The following is a 14,642-nucleotide window of genomic DNA, read 5'->3' as shown; positions in this document are numbered from 1 at the left end:
GTGGGGACAGGCAGAGAGCTGGTCCAGCTGGAGTCAGCCCGGCCCCCAGGAGCCTGTGGTGTGAATGGCACCAAGAGCTGTCCCACCTCAGGCAAGGACTTGTCACCCCTGTATTAGTTTGCCGTTGGATGGAGCCGCCTCCAGGGCAGGGGTACCCTCCCAGGTGTTTCCAGGTGAGGTGACTCCCAAGGGTTGTGGACACTTCTCAGGAGATGCGTGTGCTTGTTGCCGCTTAACTCTGGGTGGCCGAGGGGAGTGGCACAGGCTGCCACAGGCCGGTCTGCACAGGGCACCACGCACAGCTGCCCCAGGCGTCTGGGCTGTCGACTGACCTCGCATTCTGTCGCTGCGCACAGAGCCGCGGCCCACATGTAGGCCACGGAGGCAAGAAAACTCACCATGCTGCCGGCCCCGGCCCGTGTCTGAACCTCGGCCGGTAAATGTGCGACACATAATGAACTAAAGAGGGAGGGTGAGCTGAGCCGCGGGGGACGTTTCTGCCGTAATCATGTGATGTGACACCGTCCCACTGAGGAGCTGCGTTGGATTCGATGAGAAAATATGTGTGCAGCATTCACACCATGTCTGGCACAGAGTAACCACTCGGTCGGTACACGTTTGCTTGTTATTATCGCCATTTCCGAAATGGTGAGTCAACCAATTCTCTGGGTTTTTCCTTCTACAGAAAACTCGGACAAGATGCTCACTGTGAGGTGGGAGCCTCTGAGCCTCTATGATCTTGGGGGGACGAGACTGCGCTTGGTCACACAGGTGCAGTGACACCACCTGGATTCTCTCACACACCCACCACGGCTGACTGCGGTGGCCACTGCAGCGAGGGCGGCCTCTGGGGCCAAGCCCAGGCTTCGGGAGACGCAGTTCTCTGATTTAGTAGCCCTGTCACCCTGCACACCAGAGAAGAGACGGGGCATGTCCGATCGTGACATCCCTGCCTCTGGAATAGTCAGAGTTCACAGTTCTCCCAGTCACCAAGCTCCGAGGAAGCAGATTACAAGAGCTGCTTAGCTTCTTAAGCAGCAAGTGTCAGACAGGGCTTGCTGCTTTGCAGAGGTTAGACGGAGGAGGTGTCCCTAGAACGTGCCGGAGGTAAAGAGCTTTTGTCAGCAGTGCCTGGATTCTCCCAAGGAAAGGAAAGGAGAAAGGAGGAGGAGAGCGGGAGGAGGAGACAAGAAATGCCAGGACTTACAGCATCCAACAAAACTAAAGGCATCGTATCCAGGATACGTGTGCATAAATATATAAATAACGACAATTAGATAATGAAAAGACAAATGTCTTAGAAGAGAGTCGGGTAACAGCTAGGACATCTTAGATGAAAGTCAATGGACAGACAACAAAAGCTGCTCAATTTCACCAGTCGTCCACAGTACGTAAAATAAGACAGCGTCGTATGCTCCAAGCAAGTGTTTACACCTGACAAAATAAAGGGCTGGGTGGATGTGGGACCTGAATGGGGGGCGTACACTCCTTACAGACCTTTAGGAGAGCAAATCGACAGCATCCATCCAGCACGGCCCCCTCTGGGTGACCCTGCTAGGAAAACTGTGCCCAAGTACTCGCACGGGGTGCTTAGGGCAGTGTGGGCAGCGTGGGGAGGTGGGCAGCCACAGTGAGGTCAATGCGCCGACTGCCCAGGCCCAGGGCACCAGAAACAAACAGTGAGCCGACGTCAGGCATGCAGCTCACTTCTGGGGAACAGGCACACCGAGTCCTCTCCATGTGGGAACAGGGGCAGCCGTGCAGCCCCTGCCTACACGGCCTGGCCACGTGCACACCACAGGTGACAAAGACACTACATGGGAGAACAGTGACAGGGAAGGTCAAAGAGGACTGCTTCTAATGTGTTCAGTTTTGCAATGAGAACATGTGCACGTGGCCAGTGAGTAATTAAGTTACAACAAGCCTTGGCCCCTGGGCTGTGGGCAGGGCCGCAAGTGGCAGGGCAGGGTCAGCAGGACAGGTGTGGTGGGTGTCCCTGTGTCCACAGCAGCCCGAGGCGCATGCCTTGGTGCTCACTGGCCATGCTCATGACAGAGCTCCTTGTGAAGCTGAGTCCTCAGGCCGGGCAGCCCGCAGCTTTCCCGATGTCTGCGGCTTGGAGTCCCGGGCACGGAGAGCTGGCTGTGGGGAGGGTGGCGAGTCACTGCGGCAGGGAACAGAATGTCGGCACCTGCTTTGCTCAGTCTTTTGAAGGCTCCTGCCGTCTCTGACACATGGGCGTGGACTGAGCAGCAGGAGACATGTGTCCGGAACCCCTGCTGTCCTTGCCCATGGCAGAGAGGGCCGTGGTCTGGGCACAACACAGGTCACATAGCTCCCAGAGGCTGCAGGCCGCGTCTCCTAGGGGAGTGAGGTCCGCGGGAGGGGCATGGTCGCTGCTCACGTCACACCCACCGCCTCTGGTCACAGGAGCCTGCCTGGCCTGCAGGTGCCACAGCCCAGAACGCACGCTGCCCAGACGACCTCAGCAGCCACCACCTCACCCCTTCCCTTCCCTGCCTCAGTTTCCCACTGCCCCGTTACTGTTTTCTGTGCTCACAGCAGCCTCCTGTCTAAAGGTCCTTCTGGGAGGAGCCAGCCTGGGAACTCGCCTCTGCGAGTGTTTCGGTGGCTTTGCTCCTGCCTTACCTGCTGAGGGGTGGTCGGAGCACAGAGGCCCTGGTGCTCCCTCGCTTTCTCGCAGGCCCCCATCACACCCACACCCGTCATTTACCAAATGTTCAATTTTGGTTATGTTACTATAAAAACCAAGCAGCTGGCAGTTTCAGCTTGATTAGCAGGTCCCCGGCTTTGATTAGTAAATCACTGTGATAATCAAGGTTAATTCTGGTTGCACTGCTCAGCAATAGGTTTCCATTTTGCAGGAAATGGAGCTTCTGCCTGGGTGGAGAACATCTCGAGAAGGAAGCAGAAGGTGGGCATGACCTGGGAGGTGCACCACGGCACTGCAGCCTTCCCTCCGTTCCATCGTCCAGGCCCTTTCCTCAGACAAAGGGTTCCAGGCAAGGCCCCCGAGAAACACCCATCCTGGTGCCTCCCTGCATCTGTGGCCAGCTCAGGGTTCCAGGAGACACTCAGCCAGCAGAAAGCTCTGGGATGGTGGCACCTTGCAGCTGAATTTCACTTGACTTTGCCCTGGGTGTGGGGCTTGGGCTGTGCGTCCTGGATGAGACGGATGTCAGGTGTGCACAGATGGGAAAGAAGGATGGGAGGCAGGAGGGTGGCCCAGGTCACCCAGGCCCTCGTGTGCTCACGCGCCCACCTGTAGGTCTCTGGGAAGCAGTGACTAGATGCCGGCAGCAGGTGCTCTGCCTCCAGTGGGCAACCTTTGTCTGCAGTATGTCTGGGGGGACGGCTGCCCTCAGTCCAGAGAGGGCACGTCTAACGTCAGCAGGACGGAGTGCGGTCTGGCGTGCCCAGCCCCACCCTCCCGGGTCGTTGCACGCCAGCCGGGCTGGACAGGAAGCGAGCAGGACCGACAAGCGCCCTGGCAGAGAGCAGCAAATTAGAACCCAGGCCTTGCTTCTGACTTGGCCACGCTGGGGGTCTTGGAAAGGGACTTCCTTTTTGGTGTGTCCCTTTCCCATACTACCTTCCCAATTTCTGCAGTCCCCAAAGCTTCTGGTCACCTTTACAATGAGGGGGTGGGCTGGGGGCTCTGGGCAGGGGGAGCTGCAGCAAACACTCCTGTGGGGGTGTGCTTGGGGGTCTGAATTCTCAATGTCCCTGTGTGAACACATCCCATGGGCGGTGGCGGCTCTGGGGAAGGCCCAGGTGGGCCTGCAGCTCACTGCACTGTGCTCCATTCAGCAGGAGCCGAAAAAAAGGTTTCTTCCCCAATACAAACCTGGGCGCCCAAGACCCATCACAAGCCTCAGGAAGAGCTAAAACCTTCATTTCTGCTTCTTGTGCAGCCACACCAACCCACTCACTCTTAAAGCGTCCTTTTGTCACCAGTGTCCTGCTGGGTTCTTTTGCAGCAGTGTGTGCAAGGCCCCGTGACAACAGAGAGAGCCCTGGGGTAGAAGCAGAGTCCAGAAGCACAGGGAACCTTTCCCGGCTTCTTTGCCTCCCCTGCCTGGGAGCTGAGGCAGGACAGGGCAGGGGGCCCAGCTCGGGAGGGACTCAGGGCTCCTGCCTCCCCGACAGCCAGGGTGTTGGCCAGACTCGGGCCCCCTCCAGCCTGGCCTTTGTCTGGCCCATCACTTGACAGTTGTGTGCCCCACGGCAAGGCACTTACCCTGGCTGCTTTGTACCTTTGTACCTCAGGGGCCTGTCTGTGAAATGGGCGTTCTAACACTGATTAATTCAGAGGGCTGGGTAAGGTTGAGATAATACATGCAAAAGGTTTCCTTCTTCTAAAGAAGCAGTGCTTAAATGTTATCCCATCACATTCACAGGTGACAGCGCTCCAACGGGGTAACCCCAATGGGCCCCCCACCCCCCACTTCCTGTTTGCGGATGAGCTGTTCTCCAGGGCACGTGACGTGGCCAAGCCCAGAGCCCATGTGGCACGCAGGGACACGGAAGGTGCGACTGCTCGGGCCGCAGGCAGAGCAACACGCCTCTGAGCCCACTGTCGGTTCTGATGCTGACCACTGGCTTAAAGGATGAATTCCTTCTCGAGCACTTCCTTGTTTTACTCAGGTTCCATCTTACCTCTAGAGCAGTTAAAACACTTTGGCTACCTCAGCACCCACATGACTGTTCATCCAAGTGTGCTGTGAACTTCCTTTGTCCAAACTTGTCAGTTACTTCACTGCCTGAGGCTCCAGATACCGTCGTCTCCCCGCCCCCACGTCCTGTGTCCATGGGGTACCCCCCTTTTCCCTATACGTTTGTGTGGGCCTAAAACACCAGCAGGCTGGGGGGTGGGGGAAGAGAGCTGCCTTGAGGAAGAAGCTGTCACAGGCACACAGAGAACCGAGCACCCATTCTCCGCAGGCCTTCAGGTCTCAGGAGAATGCTGTGATGCTCAAGTGTATTTTCCAGGATTAAATTTTCCAAACTCCCTTAGTGTCATGCCGGTTCTCCTTTGTAGATTTCTGTCAACAGAGGGAAGCCCCATCGTGCTGCCGCCGCCTTGAAGTTGTCACCACGTTGTCCTACAGTGAGACTGTTGAACCAGAACCCAAGAACAATGGCTTCTGGCTCTGTCTTCCTGTTAGTGACGGCAGCCGATGTCATTCTGCCCAACAAAATCATAAGTAAAATGGGTGTTTTGGGTCAGAGTGTGGCACAAATATATAGCTCCGTTTCCTTCAATAAATCTGCCCTCTTCTGCCCAGACAAAGACGTACAACCTATCGTGATTGACGTTTTCACCACTAAATTATACTACGTCTATTTCTAGAAGAAATGTCTCCATTCCAAAATTAGCTAACCATCAACATAACATAAAATAACTTCAACTCAGTGTCATTTCACAAAGATATTGATTCATGCAGACGTACTGGATTAATAGCTGGTTTCCCATAAAAGGAGTCGTCACTATGTCTTTGGGAGACAGAAAACCACACACTTTTGAACAATATATATCGCTGCATTTAAGCCTGATTGCTGAGCTCAAATAAACAGACCAGTTTTCAGAGGCAACATTGCAAATGAAGAGCGAGGTGACACAATGCAACTTACAAATGGGTGCAGGGGTGATGGAAAGCTAATAAAAAAAGACAACTATGTATTTATTTGGGGCATTTTGTTTTACTCTATTGCGTTGTGCAAAGCTCTAATTTTTCACTGCAGTCAATCTGTATAAAAGTTCAACTGATTGAAACATTTAATTCCCAAATGCCTTTTCTTTCACCTCTTCGTCCTCAGAGGTGGACAACCTGTGGTGTCCTGAGTAGCAATGAGGCCTGGCTTCCGTCGGGGGGGACCAGACCAGCGGCAGTGCTGGGACGCGGGAGGTGATTTATGAGTCTCTAACCACAGCCAATCCACTCTTCCCTCCTTGAGAACTGGTTTTGCCAATGGGTTGAGAAAACACGTTTCTTTGCTGTTGTTTTTTGAGGGTGCTTTCTTGGATGAAGTTCCGTGCTAATAAAGTAATTGCAGTTAACCTTCTGAGTTACTCATCTAAGAAATTAATCCCTCGGCATTGAGGATAAAATCCCCACGTCTCACCATAGGTTCACATAATTTCGCTCAGCTGGCTTCTCTAAACGCTTGTCTCTCAGCCCCTGTCCTTGTCACCTTGCCATGTGCAGGGCTGGCCCTGTATATCCCTTCCACTATCATCCTCTTAGTGGATTCTTCCTCCAGCTCCAGACCCTCCCACTGCACCATCCTTGACACCGACCTCTGCTCCTCAGAGACACCTTCCCTGACCATCTCCTCTGTTAGAAAAACACCCTCGTTTTCATTTCACTCCGGCATTTCACTGTCATCACTGTTACCCCCTCCCCCTGGAGTGTGGACTTCTTGGGGACAGGCAGGGGCTGAGTCCGCCTGGCGCAGCACTAGGATACAGAAGGCGCTCAATGATTGAATGGAAATGTTTCTGCAAGGAAGATTCAGAAACAAAAAGTTTTCATCTTGACTGGATTCCAACGTTGTGCCATGTCACTGTAGGGTAATTATCTCTGTCTCTCAGTGTTTCTTCCTTTAAATAAGAAGTGTGGTGTTCATTTGCTGCCCAGAAGCAAGCAGTGCACAGATTAACTCGTTGACAAAACAAAACAAAAGTATTCATTCATTTACTGGCTTCCGAGGCACCTTTCTGGGTTTTTCACAACAGGATTAAGAGGCAGGAGTTTTAACAGAGAAAACCAGTAACTGCCTGTAAGACCACATCCTCTGTAGGCAGCGGGGTCCCCCAGCTTCCGAGGCGTCTCTTTGGGAATGGTCCCCCGAGCTGTCGTGATGACAACAACCCGTTTTCCAGTTGGTCTTCTCGTGTTGCAACAGGTCACTGTTTCTGCAGTCGACCACCAGATTAGGTAGTTATATTAAAATTGAATATTTTAAGGCACTAGAATCATACACCATGAGATGGCCACTCAAGGACAGACAAGTGGGAATGTCACCGGTTCGAAGTCCACGTGCCCGAAGCTTCGAAAGGCCAAACGCAAAGCCTCAGAGAATGAAGTAAGGAAAGGTTTGCTGGCCGAGAAGATGGGAGCCCTACAGGTGCCTCAGACCCATCCTGCTCGCTGGGCCTGGTCAGGGGTCTGGAGGGTTTAGGAGGCAGGCGTGTGCTGGTGGGAGCGTTACTTGGTGGACCTGGGAGCCTGGCGGTTTATGGCAAAGGGGCGTCAGCACTGCTCTTCCTGGACAGCGGACACTCTGCTTCTGACAGGTTCTGGTTGGTCGTGTGGGTCCTTTGGTTCCGTGTGTGTGAGTGTGTATGAGAGTGTGTGTGTGTGTGTGTGTGTGAGATTGTGTGTATGAGAGTGTGTGTGCGTGAGGGAGAGTGTGTGAGTGTGTGTGTGTGAGTGTGTGTATGAGAGTGTGTGTGTGTGTGAGAGTGTGTGTGCGTGTGTGTGTGAGGGCGAGTGTGAGTGTGTGTGTGAGTGTGTGTATGAGAGTGTGTGTATGTGGCAGGGGTCACGGTGGTGTCCTGTGTGTGCGCTTTGGCTGCATGACCTGCAGTCTTGGTGTGTGGTTTCTGAAAAGCAGCTCAGCGTGTCGTCCAAGAGGATGGAGCCGTTTTGACTAGGTCTGCGGTCCCAGGAAGGAACTGCTGATTCATGGCTCTGTCCGACGTGTACTTCTGGCCCTGAGCTGATGAGTGAGCTGGCAGGGAGAGCGGGCCCACAAGCTGATCCGCTGTTTCTCTCTCTGGTCCCGAGTGGGTGCGGCTGCGTCTGCACACAGCGCTGGGCACCTCCACATGCTGGAGGGCTGGGCTGGCACGCCTCTGGGGCAATCTCCTGGGAGGACTTGCTGGCTGTGCCCATAGGAGGCAGGATCAGGCCCGCTCATTGGCTCTCTCTCTGCGGGTGACAGAGGTGACGTTTGGCAGGTCTGCGGACTCCAGGAACGGTCTGCAATCCTGCCTGCCAGTGATGGGAAAGCGTTGCCCATCTGCTTCCGGTCAGTAAACCTGGAATACCTAAGGCCTCTGTGCAGCAGGATTTACGTTCTTTTCTGATCAGCAGAACCTGGAAACAAGCCTGTGAAATTGGTGCCAAAGAGCACTTTCACCCCTGACTTTGGATCCTAGAAATGTAAAATCAAGTGGTGTTTACTGAATGTTCCCAAATTCCCATCCTTGTCTCCAGAAAAAGGCCTGACCCTCTGCTGCCACTCAACTCTGCACAGTTTTTAACTGTGGTCTGTCCTGGGACAAAGAATCAAAGTGTGGTTGGCAAATGAAGATCTTTTAAAAAAGACTGGATACCTGCTAAACCTCCTTTTCACTTGGAAAAATGGGAGACTTGTTAATCCAGGACGTGTTTGAGAAAGAGAGAAGGGAGAGAGGAGACGGTGGCGCAGGAGAGATCTCAGCCAGTCGCAGCCCACTGCCCAGGCTGCTGTGCCAGGACCACCTCTCCCATCTTTCCAAACCTTGCTTCCTTGTTTGTCCCTGACCCCCATCTCCACAGTGATTCTGTAATTTCCATCATTCTGGAAGATAAAAGACACCATAGGCGGGATCCATGAATAAAAGTCGTTATTTATCGATGCTGGTTTTGGGGAACATTTTTCCTTCTGATTCATGAACCACTTTTCCACATTCGAAAAGCAGTTCATAAATCGTTCAGCGCCCGCAGAAATTAATAATAATGAATCCATTTACATAAAATGGTCTCATCCTGCCAGGTGCTGATAATGTTGGAAGCTAGAACCTTGTTGGAAAGCTGGATGGGTGTAGTGTGTGTGTGTGTGTTTTCCCTCTCATCTGACCTCATGCCTTCTATTTGTGAATTTAACTAAAAGTTTAATTATTTAGTCCAGTCTTGATCACTGGGAGATGCTATCTGAAAAAATGGGAAAAGATAAAAAGAAGAGAAATAATCTGTGGTCTTAAAAAGACAGTTTAATTCGTGTAAGAGTCCAAGTCTAGCCAAATTAACTCTTTGAGCAGTTCTGAAAAATGCACAATCTATAGAATCCTTAACTCCCAGAAGGACCATCAGCATTTGCTCGTGTGCACGCGTGTGCATGCCTGCACACGCTCACACACACACAGACACACACATTCACAGAAGTGTAAACGCACACAGAGCTCCTGGAGCAATCCAATGGATGCAAAGTTGGCAGGCTGAGGTGTCATAAGCTATTTGCCAAGACGCACACCTGCAAAGACCACCGGTTCTAAGGGTCACAGGTAGGTCTCATGTGGAAAAGGTGTCCTGGGACCAAGAGAGCTGGCGCAGCACCTCGAGAAGCCACACGAAATTGGGCTTTGCCGACAGCAGGGTCCACACTCAGCAAAGTGGACTGGCGGGCCCAGCGGAACGTTTTTTGTGTGGTGGAGTTGGAGTTGTTCTCCCTCAGACACAGAGGCTTACGTTCTCACAGTCCTCAGCTCTCTGCCTTTCTTATTGCTGGGCCACCCAGGGCCCTTGGCTGAGTTGGATATTTCTTACCCCTCACGCTCCTCCTATTCCTACAGGAAACTACTGAATTTGGTTTAATGTGCATTTTGTTTTGGCTCCATGTATTTTTAACTTACATAAATGATACCACGTTATCTCATTCTGTCTCTCTCTTGCTTCATGAACCACCATGATACTCGTACGGACCCCTGTTGCCCTGCTAACACAGCATCCAATGCTTCTTTTCTACACAATGGTGTACAATGTCTGCCCATTCTCCCAGGAGATGGCACCCACGTGGCCAGCACGCTGCCATGCTGCGAGGCGCAGCTGGTGGCAGAGGGCGAGGGCTGCTCTGGGACGAGTGTCAGCAGCGGATTGCTGGGTCATGTCGTGTGCATGTGGTAAATCTGACCGGGTGGTCCAGGTGCTCTCGCTGTGGCCCCTCAGCTGCATTCCCACCAGCAGCAACGAGAACCCCACATGCCTGCCTACACCCGGCATTATCAAGCCATCATGGAGGTAGGGGACTGACTGTAGGCCGCGGCCATTCCACACGAGGAAGCCCCACAGGCATGCAGAGTGTCCCGAACCCACGGCGCTCGTGCGGGATGCTGACACGGATAGACCCCCGCTCCCGGCCCTGTATTCCCGCCTGCTGTGACCTCTCCTTTGGGAATGGTAGGCAATATGCATTTATCAGAAAATTGCATGCTTCCTCTCATCAGCTATTTTTAAGATTTTATGTTAGCTAGATAATGAATAAGACTAAATTGATGCCAGGCATGGAACAATTTTAAGCAATACCTTTAACAAAAGTCTATAATACCGAATATTGGAAAATTATATGTAGGCTAGTATAAATAACTAGATGTTAAATATTTTGGGTCCAGAAGCTCCCGTATTCACTCAGCCTCACTGCGGGGCGCCATCCCGCCATCTCCAAGTACAACGCTCTCATTGCCAAGTGCGTTGAGCCTGACAGGAACACTGTGTGTGACCCTGGAGAACAAAAGAGTTAAATGTAGGCTCTTATGCTCAGGTGCAGTCAGGCAGAATGCACGAGAAGCTCAGGGCCCGACCCCAGGAAGGAGGCACGTGAGGGAAGCAGCGGTAACCAGAGGTGCTGAGACGAACAAGCAAGGACACTGCCCTCAGACCCTGCAGCAGGTATGGCTTCCACCCCAGGAGGGCTGGTCCCAACACTGGGGACCTCAAAGGAGGTGTCCAGAGGAATGAACGAAGTGGGCGGTCTGCCCATGACAGAGGAGAAAGGGGAAGGCAGCTGCCCGAGATCCGCCTGGAGACCTGGCAGGCCCCGGCCACCACCGGCTCATTTTCCTCATGATTCCAGAGACAGAATGAGGATCTGGGTGAGTTCAGGCAGGGGGAGGGGGCCCACCTACGTGTTGGTCTCCACCTCGCACCAGGAACTGGCTGGATGCTCCCCAACATGATTAGATTTGATGTTACGTGATGTTTGCTATTATCACGCCTTTACGTGGATGAGGACAGACGCTCCGAGAGGGCAGCGTGCCCATCACCATCACTTAGAGGACAGGCCCTGTCCACCAAGTTGTGAACCCCCCACCGGAGAGAGTGTCCAAGAGTCAGGGGACACTCAGCTGGAAGAGAATGGACCACAGGTGGCCTCTGACAGTTTAGTACTGGTTACATTTTGCCCAAATGGGTCAAATGTTTTCAAAGTTTAGAATGCTGAGACAAAGGCTGGGAAACGTCCTTTGTTTATTTTGGCACTAAGCCCCCCTGGTTTTGTGGGAGCAGTTTTGGTCCTTTGCCCAGACCATAGGTCTCGGCTGCTGAGGGCTGAGGAGGCAAGGCTGTTGGAAACTTGCAAGACCAGAGGCACAGCATTGGGACAGGTGCCACTAGAAGGGTCGCTCGCTGCCCACCCAGCTCTGGTTTGGTTGTCTGCTCACAGGAAGAACGGAAATACTGAGACTCATCCTCCAAAACTCAACTCCGATGTCCGGACCCTGCTGAAAACCTCCCTAGATGCCAGGAGGTCCCTGGCTCCACCCTACACTTGTGTGTTTACGTTTATGCCTGCCCCAGAACTGGGGACAGATGAAGCTGTGGGGGGTGGGGCGGGAGAGGCAGGCCGCCGGCATCCAGGCTGCAGCTGCTCAGAAGCACACGAGTGGCGACCAAATGGCCTCCTTGGGACCCTTAACTGAATAGTGCGTGGGGCGGGTGGCCTGGGCCCAGGGTCATCTGTGTGTCCAGCTCCTCGCTGTTCCTTCTGGCAGTGGCAGCATTTGAAGTGCCAGTAGACCCTGATGGACATAAGTGATGACCTCGCTCCCCACCCTGACTGCTGACCACAGACTAGAACTCGGGTGCCACACTGCTGGCCTTGGAAAGGTCTTCTCCTCTGAAACCCCCCCAACCCTCATCAGAGGTGAGATGAGCTGAGATAGGACACAGAGGAAGAGAAAGGACCGGACGAGTCTGAGACCGACAGGACAGATGCTGAGTGCGAGCTGGGGGGTGACAGCAGGATTGGACGGGTCCAGAGTCGCTGGGAGAATGCAGGAAGCCGCCCTGGCCCCGCCCATCCAGCGCCCTTCTCCCACACACAGAAAAATTTCAAACACACTCTTTTCCCTCGTACTCAATTCCCCTGAGGACTATTTTTGTTTTGCTTTGTTTCGTTGCGTTTTTGAAGGAAAAATGTTCACGGAAGGTTATAAAACACACCTAAATTACTCACGGTAATTGCTCACATGTTATTTATGTGCCATGCTGCCAATGAAGCCAAGAAGAGAGACTTGATCAATGCATGAGTCTAATCACGAGGTCCCTGCTCTTAATTTCTTTTGTTGGTAATTTCCAGACTCGGGCAGCACTGCATAGAATTATCTTGATGCACAGATCTTGGGACCCTGGGGAAAATCTCTTTGGAGCCATTTCTGTCCCCTGGGGAATTTGATATTTGTACAATACTGAGTTTGAAAGTCCTACAACATGGATCCAACAACTCCAAACAACTCCTTGGGAGCGTATTGGGTCTCTCTGACATTTCCACGTTTTAACTGGTAATTTAGCGGGGTTGAGAGATCATAGAGCACTACTAGGAACAGCATTCAGTCAACAGGAACCTCCGTGAGGTGTATAAACGTGTCACCACTGTGCTGTACCCCGAAACGTATAAGATTATATGTCAACTGTAACTGGCAAATAAACAAAAAGTTTAAAAAGAAAAGCAGCTTGGGAAGAACAAAAGCAATGCATGTGACAGGGCATGATAGAGGTGGGCGGGCGCTGGCAGGGGTTGACCAGAAGGCCTGCGGTCTCAGTCAGCTGTCAAGACCAGCCTTCCTTTACCGCCTACTGTCGCCAATGATGACAAGTGGCACCTCATGGTTAGCTCTCAGGGCATCTCAGCAGCCCTAGTAGGTACAGCTAAGGTGCTCGTGTCACAGGCGAGGACGCTGTGCCTTTGGGACCCCGGGCACAGTCCCAGTGGCACAGAGACCCCCCGAGGCACATTCTGTCTGATCCCACAAGTGCTTCCTCCCAGGGGGCGAGTTGTCACTTCTCAGAAACAACTCCAAAACACGCTGACCGCTCCTGGGCAGGCGGATGACCAACCACCCCAGTTTGCTGGGGACAGAGGGGTTCCTGGGATAGAGGCTTCGCAATGCTAAACTGGGAAATTTCTGCACAAACTGGGACAAGCTGGTTTCTTTATCTGCAAGTGAAAATAAAGGAGTTAGGACTCAAGACGGTACGAACCCAAACAAGAGCAAACCAGTGGTTTGTGGGTGGAATGGCCTCCTGTGTTTTATGGGACCCGCAGAGCGCTCCACAGGCATTTGAAGTAGAAATATCTGAAATTCAGGAGATTTCACACAGAAAGTTGGACCTTGCGTATCTCTTAAAAAATAGAAAGACCAGGTCTCAGAGGCCTCCTTTGCGTCCCACTTACTTAACCTGTGCCCACCCGTCCCTCACTCGATAGGTCAGCGGCTTGGCTCTTGCAGACAGTGGAGTTTGCGGTGTCGGTCCAGACAGCGTTTCCCATGGTGACCAGGAAGCAAATTCCACTAGAGCCCCAGCACTTCCTCCATTTATAAGTCCTTCCTCTCCAGGCCCCAGGTTCTTTTTCAGGTCGAATACTCCAGGGTCCCGTGCAAACAGCAAGTCCGTGTTCAGCCAGACTCCCAAACACTCCCAGATTCTCAGGAAGTGGACATGGCTGAACTGCCGCTAGCTGCCAGGGCTGGAGGCTCAGTGGGGACTGCCTTCTCAAGTCCCAAGGAACAATGCACCACTCACGAAAAAGAGCGGCCTAAGCTTTACTGTTTGGGACATGCCGCTCGGTGACACCAGTAGACAGCCAACGATTACGTGGGGTCCCAGGGCCTAGAAAACACTGCTGTGTGCACTGTTCCATTTCTTGCACAGGCCGGCTATGCAGCGGACGATGTCTGGTTCAGCCCAGCAGTTTCAACCCCCAAGCTCAGTCTTCTCTCAGCACCACGTGGTCTTTATTAGGCAGAGCAGGCCTTTGTTGTGGAGACGATCCCAGACCCATTTTCTTATAGGAAACTCCCTTTTGTTAGCCATGTGCTTTCCTGCCAGCACGGGGAGGCCGGCATTTCAGAGCCTGTGTGGCAGGGCCAGTTGCTTCCAGCAGGCAGGCGGTAGGCTATGGCCTGCAACACCCCTCCCAGGTGGACAGACAGCCTCAGAAGCTCCTCTGACGCTTGGTGCCCTGGAGCCTGATAGGTGATTCCCGTTCTCCATGGCCATGCCAGGGAAAACCTTCCGGATGCTTTTGCAATGCACCTGACCTTGCAGGCTTACCCTTCTGGCTGAACAAGAGACACACAGCTCGTTCCACTTGGCTCTGTGCAGCTTAACGAATGTGTATGAAGACTATATAAATAATTCACATCACTCAAGAGGTGGTGAGCCGAAGAGGCCCCTTCTGGTTCCATTTACTTGGAGATAAGGTAGAACTGAGTAAGGGATGGCCCGGTTACAAAAGCCAGGATCCAAAGGGGTTGGGCGCTCTGAGTTATACCACTAGAGTGATCTGTGCAGAATTATGTCAGCTTAGAGATCCTGGGGAGGGGGAATGTCTCATCTCTAAGAAAAGGGACACAC

This window comes from Rhinolophus hipposideros, assembly GCF_964194185.1.
Source record: "Rhinolophus hipposideros genome assembly, chromosome: 21".
Taxonomy (NCBI): domain Eukaryota; kingdom Metazoa; phylum Chordata; class Mammalia; order Chiroptera; family Rhinolophidae; genus Rhinolophus; species Rhinolophus hipposideros.
The sequence above is the reverse complement of the archived record's forward strand: the minus strand, read 5'-3'. Positions refer to the sequence as shown.